The following is an 8,100-nucleotide window of genomic DNA, read 5'->3' as shown; positions in this document are numbered from 1 at the left end:
TGTCATTCTGATTATGTAATACTGCATTGCAATGATATGTTGTGCCATTACAATGTTTATTTAGTATATTGATGGGGCTTTATGTTGGAGTAATGATACTGGGTTATAGGTCTAAGTGGCTTTATGATATGGTGGACAGTGTTCTGATGTTCTGAGCATTCAGCTGTATGCGATAGTCAGTTTACTTTGATGCGCATTGTATTTCTAATTATCCAGTACAGAGCAAGAATAAAGTGCTAATGCAGCCCCAGTGTGTGTCTCAGCCCCATTCCCCAGCCCCAGTGTGTGTCAGCCTCATTCCCCCTACCCCTAGTGTTTGTCTCAGCTCCAGTGTCTCTTAGCCTCATTCACCCAGCCCTTGTGTGTCTCAGCGTCATCCTCCAACCCATCATCCCAGCTGTGTCATCAGCTCCAACCTCCCCCCGTCGATGTGTCATCAGCTCCAACCTCCCCCCGTCCCTATGTCGTCAGCTCCAACCTCCCCCCGTCCCTGTGTCATCAGCTCCAACCTCCCCCCGTCTCTGTGTCGTCAGCTCCAACCTCCCCCCGTCCCTGTGTCGTTGCTCCAACCTCCCCCCGTCCCTGTGTCGTCAGCTCCAACCTCCCCCCGTCCCTGTGTCATCAGCTCCAACCTCCCCCCGTCCCTATGTCGTCAGCTCGAACCTCCTCCTGTCCCTATGTCATCCGCTCGAACCTCCCCCCGTCCCTGTGTCGTCAGCTCCAACCTCCCCCGTCCATGTGTCGTCAGCTCCAACCTCCCCGCCAGCCCTGTATCATCAGCCCTAACGACCTCCCCAGCCCTGTGTCATATGCTCCAACCTCCTCCCCAGCCCTGTGTCATATGCTCCAACCTCCTCCCCAGCCCTGTGTCATCAGCTGTAACCTCCTCCCCAGCCCTGTGCCATCAGCTGTAACCTCCCTTTCCCCCATCCTTGTGTCCTCAGCTCCGACCTGCCCCAACCAGCCCTGTGTTGTCAGCTCCAGCCCCCCAGTGCAGCCACAGCAACCATCGCCAACACTTACCTGCTGCTACTGACAGGCTCCGCAAAGGCTTGTGGGAGAAGCTGCTGCAGTTGGGCTTGGGCAGCAGCTCCCCTGCCAGCCATTTTTTTAAATCATTAGCATTTGCGCATGCGCAGAAGCTGTAGAGCTGCCCAATTGGAGCTGAGCTCTGATCGCGGCAGCAGGCATGGGTGAGTGGAGGGCGGCCGCCGGCCACTGTAGGAACTGGCCCAGTGTCACGGCGTCTCATTCCACCCCTGGATGTGTATATAATTTTATGTATTAGCTATACCTTCCATGGTGCAAGCCACTCTCCCAGGGCAGGCAACACCTGCACAGCCCTGGTCATGCACCCCACATCACTAGTGACATCCCTGTGGAACTTGCCAACCCCCTTGCGGTGGCACACAATAGGCCCTTCAGAAATTTCAGCTCCAGGCCCATGTGTACCTTAATCTGGCACTGGGTAATGGGAGAGACGACATGACATCTCTCCCATAATGCAAAGCGGCCCAGGAGGACGGACGGAGGAGCTGATAGCAGCGGCGGGACCAGGAGCGGGGCTTCAGGTAAGTGTTTTTTTGTTTTTTTTATTACATGTCTCTCTACTGCGGGGGGGCTACTACTGGGTGCACTACAAGGGGATTACTACGGGGGGCACTACAAGGGGGTGGCTACTACTGGGGGCACTACAAGGGGGGGAACTACTATTGGGGGTATTACAAGGGGGGACTACTACTGGGGGCACTACAAGATGGAGATCACTACTGGGGGCACTGCAAGGGGGGACTGCTACTGGGGGCACAAGGGGGAACTACAAGGGGGGACTACTAGGGGCACTACAAGGGGGGGACTACTACTGGGGGCACTAAAAGGGGGGGACTATTAGGGGCACTACAAGGGGGGGGACTACTACTGGGGGCACTAAAAGGGGGGGACGACTACTACACTAAAAGGGGGGAACTATATAAGCGGCTTACTACTGGGGGCTCAAGGGGCACTGCACAGGGGGGACCACTACTGGGGGCACTACTGGTGGCCTGCATAAGAGGGTCCTCTCCTGGGAAACAGGGGGCACTGCATATGGGCACCACTACAGGGGGCTGCCCCATATCTATATTTTTACTTTACATTAATTCCATATGGAGCCGCCTCCACCCTGGAACACTTGAGGGGGGGGGGGCACCTGAGCACGAAGTCTCCGGGCACCCTGGCTACACGCTACTCCTCTGCCAGGGCCACCTGGATGCAGTCCAGTAACTATAGCAACAGACGGGAAGTGACGTTCCGCATCAAAATGTCCAAGCAGAGAGAAGCCGTGTCTTGGTCACGTTGGTAACAAAAAGGGAGTTATCACGTGTGTTCCACACGGCTTCTGATAGGCCTGACACCACAAGTGGTCATGGGACATGTAGTTGGATTGTGCATAGGACCCAGCCATGTCAGCGCAGCTACGATTGGTAGAACTATGTTTAAAAGTACAAATTGAACAGAGGGGGAATACTTTACACTTGAACAACACCTTGAAAAAGACCCTAGGGAGGGGTCGAAACGCGTTGGTGAAGAGACGGGGAACCCAACCAGATGACAGTAATTGTGGTGTGTGGCAGACAGAGACCTTGTATCTGGCTTGTTGCCTGGGAGATAGGCTGGATATATTCCACACACTAGCTGCCATTGCATGCGCACTTATAGTATCCCTGAATTCTCTTTGAAACATTTTACAACTAGATATTGACCTAAAATCATTTCTCTCTAACCAACCAAAGATCATACACAGCAGAGCAAGAAATATCAAGTAAGAAGTAGTGAGAAGTCACCTGCCACCTGAAAACCCACAACTGAACAGAAAAAAGGACACTATTATGGTCTTCGATGTAACGGCTGCAAAAATTCTGGAAACACAACAACAAAACCCATACAGATAAGTCAAATAAAACTGGAAAAACATACCAGATTAAGGAACAAATCACCTGCGAAATGGAACAGGTTATCTACCTGCTAGAGTGCCCCTGTGGGTTACAGTACATTGAGAAACAATAAGGAAGATAAAAACGAGAATATCAGAACACATCTACAATATCAAGAGAGGACTAAATACCCATACTGTATCAAAGCATTTCCTAGAGGTCCATAACAAAAACCCTTCAAACCTAAAATTTACAGCAATACAGAAGGTGGAAAAAAAATGGAGAGGAGGTGACGTAACAGTAGACCTGAGAAAGAACGAAACTAATCGGATCTTCGAACTACAAACTTTGCAACCAACTGGACTTAATATTGATACATAATTAAATGTCTTCCTATAAACAAATACATAAAACATTTCTACCTTAAGTCCATTTGTTTTATTTATTGTTTCACAAGCTCCTTGTTTTTTGCCTTATATTTTATGCTTATTTTATATTTGTATATATATATATTTTTTTTATATTCTGCCAGCTGGAGTACCCGGCGTTGCCCGGGATTTTAAGAATGTTTGCTTACACATCATCCTCCAACAAACCTCTCCTTAGGCAGGCCTCACGAAAAGTGTGACAAACTTCCCCATCCACAGTCCTAAGGTCTTTGAAGGAAGTAGGACCTGTAACGGTGTAAAGCAAACTTCGGAGATAGAAGCATTCAAAATGTGTCGGATGTACAGTGTAAACACGGCCAAGAGCTTCTGTTGCTCTGATACCAGGATGACTGTGTACTTCCTGGTTGCTGGATCACACTATGAATTGCACAGCAACTATTTCCAGTTCCTTGTGCAGCTGTTTCTGGCATTCAGGGTCTCCACGGTGTATAAGATTCATCCAATCGGTTTTACCCTTCAGGGGCTGACAAAGGAATGAACCAGAAGTAGCCTTTGTGCATTCCATAGTGCGGTCCAGCAACCAAAGAGGTAGACAAAAAAGTTTGGTCGCCTCTGTTGATGCCATCTAGTTGTGTAAGCTCATGCATGAGCAAGTATAAAAATTTGTGCTGCAGAGCTGCGTTTTTGCATCCCAGTATAGTTGCCATCTTTATGGGCCCGATTCTAAATCAGATGGATCTCTCCTCATGGATGCAGATAGCAATTTTTACCATATTCAGACTCATAATAAGCCTAGCTTCAGTGGCGTAACTATAAATTTTGCTCCCCCCTGCCAAAAAGTTTCTGATGCCCCCATGGCATTTTGGTAAAATGAATACAGGCCTATTGGTATGCAATTTGGCTCCCAGTGCATAAGTTAAAAATGTGCCCCCATCCCCATAGAGTTTACAGTATTTGTCATTTCTCCTCGTTATAGTAATGCCTCTTACACATTATGCCACACACTGTAATGCCCCTTACACATTATGCCATACACTGTAATGCCTATTACCCCCACAAAGGGTTGCTGCTAGATCATATGTGGAGAAAGGACCTCTGTGACACTGCAGTCACGTGACCTCTGCAGGAGGGTCAGATTGCTCCTGTTACCATCCACGTGGGCATAGAGAGTGAGCCAGCGAGGGGACAGTTTTGGACCCCCCTTATCATCCTTGCCCATCCCCATTTGATGACAGGTCACGTGGGTGTGACATCACTGGTCCCTTGGTGCTGTGTAGTCTAGACCTAACCATTACCAAAGTGCCACTTACATATTTGCCCCACAGTAAGGCTTCTAAATACTTTTAAATGACCTGCCCATTGTCAGGGGTCTCATGCTCGTTGTCAAGGGTCTCATGCTTGTTGTCAGGGGTTTCACGCTCGTTGCCAGGGTTCCTATGCTCGTTGCCAGGGGATTCATGCTTGTTGTCAGGGGTTCCATACTCGTTGCCAGGGGTTTCAAGCTCTTTGTCAGGGGTCTCATGCTCGTTGCCAGGGGTTCTATGCTCGTTGCCAGGGATTTTACAGAAGTTGCAGCTTTCTGCATCTTCTCACAGCAGCGCCAGCATTCCCCGCGCTATGCGCTTGACGAACAGACGCTAGAAGTCCAGTAGGACCTCTAGCATCTGTCTCCTCCTAGGTGGCAATCATTTTTGCAGCAGATTCCAATACGTCCCCAAACCACCGCAGGGTCTGCGGGCGCAGGAGTTACGCCACTGCCTGGCTTAATATCAGTAGTGGTTATAAATTCTAACAGCATTTAAAAAGGTACTGTAAACTCCACGCGAGAGCCATAGTAAATGATGTTCAGAGACTTAACATTTCAACATTTTATTATTGACTTTGCAGATAGAAGAATGGAACCAAATCTGCATCTAACAATAAACCAAACAGGACAATGCTTTTATTCTTATTTGGTGTTTTAGGTGTAGAATCATGAGAGATCTTGGCTTGTAAACTGTGATTTGTAAATAGTAGAGATAGAAAAGAAAAAATAGTAGATAAGCTAAATCCTTTTCTAATTCCATACCTGACCTGTAGAGGACGAATGCTATGCAAAAATTGTAGTTTTAATTAAAAATGAATAGTAATTCATTCTGATTTAAAATAAATTTAGTTGCCTCCGCCGTGTTTTAATACGCTCGTATGTAAAATGTCACGATCTTGGCTTTTAAACTGTTGTTTTGTATAGAAAGACAGAAGGACAAATTTTTGCTTTTATATAGTAGATAGATATTTCCCCTTTTTTATAAAATGTTTTATATATTTTTTTAAAATTTTTATTTCCCTCTTGGTAAGTGGCACCTGTTTCTCAATTTCTATTAATTTTGAATAACCAAAAGGATTTTTATACTAATAAAGTAAAAAAAAATCCCCTTAATGGCCACCAAAAATGTGGTTACCGCTCTTTTATACAACTTCCGGTGACATCCATTTTTTAAACTTGATTCAATAAAGTATTCTCTAAATAAAAGGGAAGTCTCCCTACTGCAAAAGTCATCCTTAAAAAAGTGCCTGGAGAGCACGTAACGCGTTGGAGACTTGGAGGGCGCTGAAGCACATAGCTACTGCATTCTATCCATCACCCGTCTTCCGGAGTGAAGTCATCAATCGTAGCCCGCCAGAGGGCAGCCGTACCATGAGAGCAGAACGGCAGGAGCCATGCTGAACCATCTCTAAACTCCTCCACATCCACCAGGAGGACAGGGACAAGGTAAGCTAGAGTCAGCACAGCCCTCGGGACTATGGCCCTGATTCAGAGCCGGACGCTCTGACAGAGCACTCGCTCTGAATCAAGGCCGTCCCTCCTTCATTTTGGAGCGGCCTCCTGGCCACTCGCATAGCTGTGGGTGACCACCCACAGCTATAGCGAGCGGCCAAAATGATGGTCAAGACCATCGCGACCATTGGGCTTGCAATGAGACCCTGCGGTAGGGTCTCGCTGCCGCAAGCCCAGGAGTGCTTTTGGCTCTATCAGAGCCAAAAGCACTCCCACTGACATCACTTGTGATGTCAGTGGGGCCGGACCCAGACGGTAGGCGTTCCCATGGGAACACCTCCGTCTGGGCAGCCATGCCCCCCAGAGGGGGCATGCTGTCAATCACCATCGACAGCATGCCCCCTTTGGTGCGAGACCCTTAACGACGGCTTGGCCGTCGTTATTCGGGTCTTACACATGAGCACGAAGGAGCCGCCTCCGTCGTGTGCATGCGCACTTAGGCACCATCGACCCACTTGCGAGCGCTCAGTGCTCGCGAGCGGGTCTGAATCAGGCCCTATGATCACAAACGGTCCCCACCACATATTTACAAAGAGCTATAAGCATTGCTGCTAACAACCATCTTTTTCACAGTTGCCACTCCTATTGAATTTTATTTGCATTATATAAACAAAAGGGTTACTGTTATTTTAATTTAATTAATTTTATTCATATATATTTTTTACCCTCATTTAGTTTTATATTTATTTTTATCATATCTTTTCTCTACCTATTTATTAACTAAAGTGAGCTGCTGCATCTACAAACAGAGCGCAACAGATCCTGTGTATCTTTTAAATTCAAAAAATATACTGGTAGGTGAATTCTCTCCCAATTAAAGAAAAATAAAATAATTATTCAGAGTGTGTAGTGTGTGCAGAAATCTCCTAATTAGTGCTGTAGACAGCAGTCCTCATTATTGTCAATGGGGACAACAGTTTGATCCTAGGAGTAGGTTTACCACTTAGGATCCACCTCCTGCAGTCTCTGTTTTGATCTCAGTTCTAATACTGTGCTCATGTGCTGTGTTAGATCCCCCCCGGAAGAGTCTTTCACAAATGTGAAACTATTTTTTTTTTGCAAATATTTAAAAAAAATAAAATAAATTATATATATATATATATATATATATATTATAAATTTATTTTTTTATTAAATCATTTTGTATAAGTTGAAATAGATGTTCTTCACCTAATTCACTCGTAAAATAAACCCGACAATTTCTGAGTGGGTTTTTAGAAAAAAAATAAATTGTCAATTAAGTAGTTACTTGTGCACAGGTGAGTTTCTCTATGCTGCTGGATCAGTAATTACCCCACTTGCTTCCACAGGCAGAAATACTTAAGAAATGACCTGTTGGGAGAACATGAGGGTAGATAATATGTATTGGATGACAGATCACAATAAAGCAATTGTTTAGCAAAGTGAGACTGTACTTACCTTCCTATCTGCCTTCTCTTTCTCATTATACTGACTTTTAAGTTAGAGAAAAAGGTATTTTTAAGAGTGGAACGGAAAAGCAATTAAAATGTTTTTATTTTAACACACCGTCAACAAAGCTAGTCCTAACTTGATATGATGATATCAGGGGAGAGCACAGTTTAGCTTTATTTACTAGATAATGAGTAAAGTTTAGTGAAAGATTTTAAATTTGGAACAGAGATGTGGAGAGCAAGGTAAAAGTCTGTAAAATGTAAATTAATTTTTGTTTTTAGCAAGGCATTTAATGCAGAAACATAATAGTACCTGTACTTCTCTGTCTCTGACTAGCAAACAAATAAGGCAGGGTCTCCCATCAAATGAAGATTTATGTTACCAAAAAGTAAGAAAATAAAGCGTGGAACAACTTCATCCACGTTAAATATGGACTCCCAAATGATCGAATCGGACAAACTCCAAATTTTCTTGTATCACGGCGCCCTAGAGTATCAGCGTTTTGTCATGGCAGCGCTAGGCCAAAAGTTTCTTATTGAGAAAATCAGCAATAATTAAATTATGTAAA

This window comes from Taudactylus pleione, unplaced genomic scaffold (genome assembly GCF_031769625.1).
Source record: "Taudactylus pleione unplaced genomic scaffold, aTauple2 ptg000292l, whole genome shotgun sequence".
Taxonomy (NCBI): Eukaryota; Metazoa; Chordata; class Amphibia; order Anura; family Myobatrachidae; genus Taudactylus; species Taudactylus pleione.
This window is presented reverse-complemented; position numbering follows the sequence as displayed.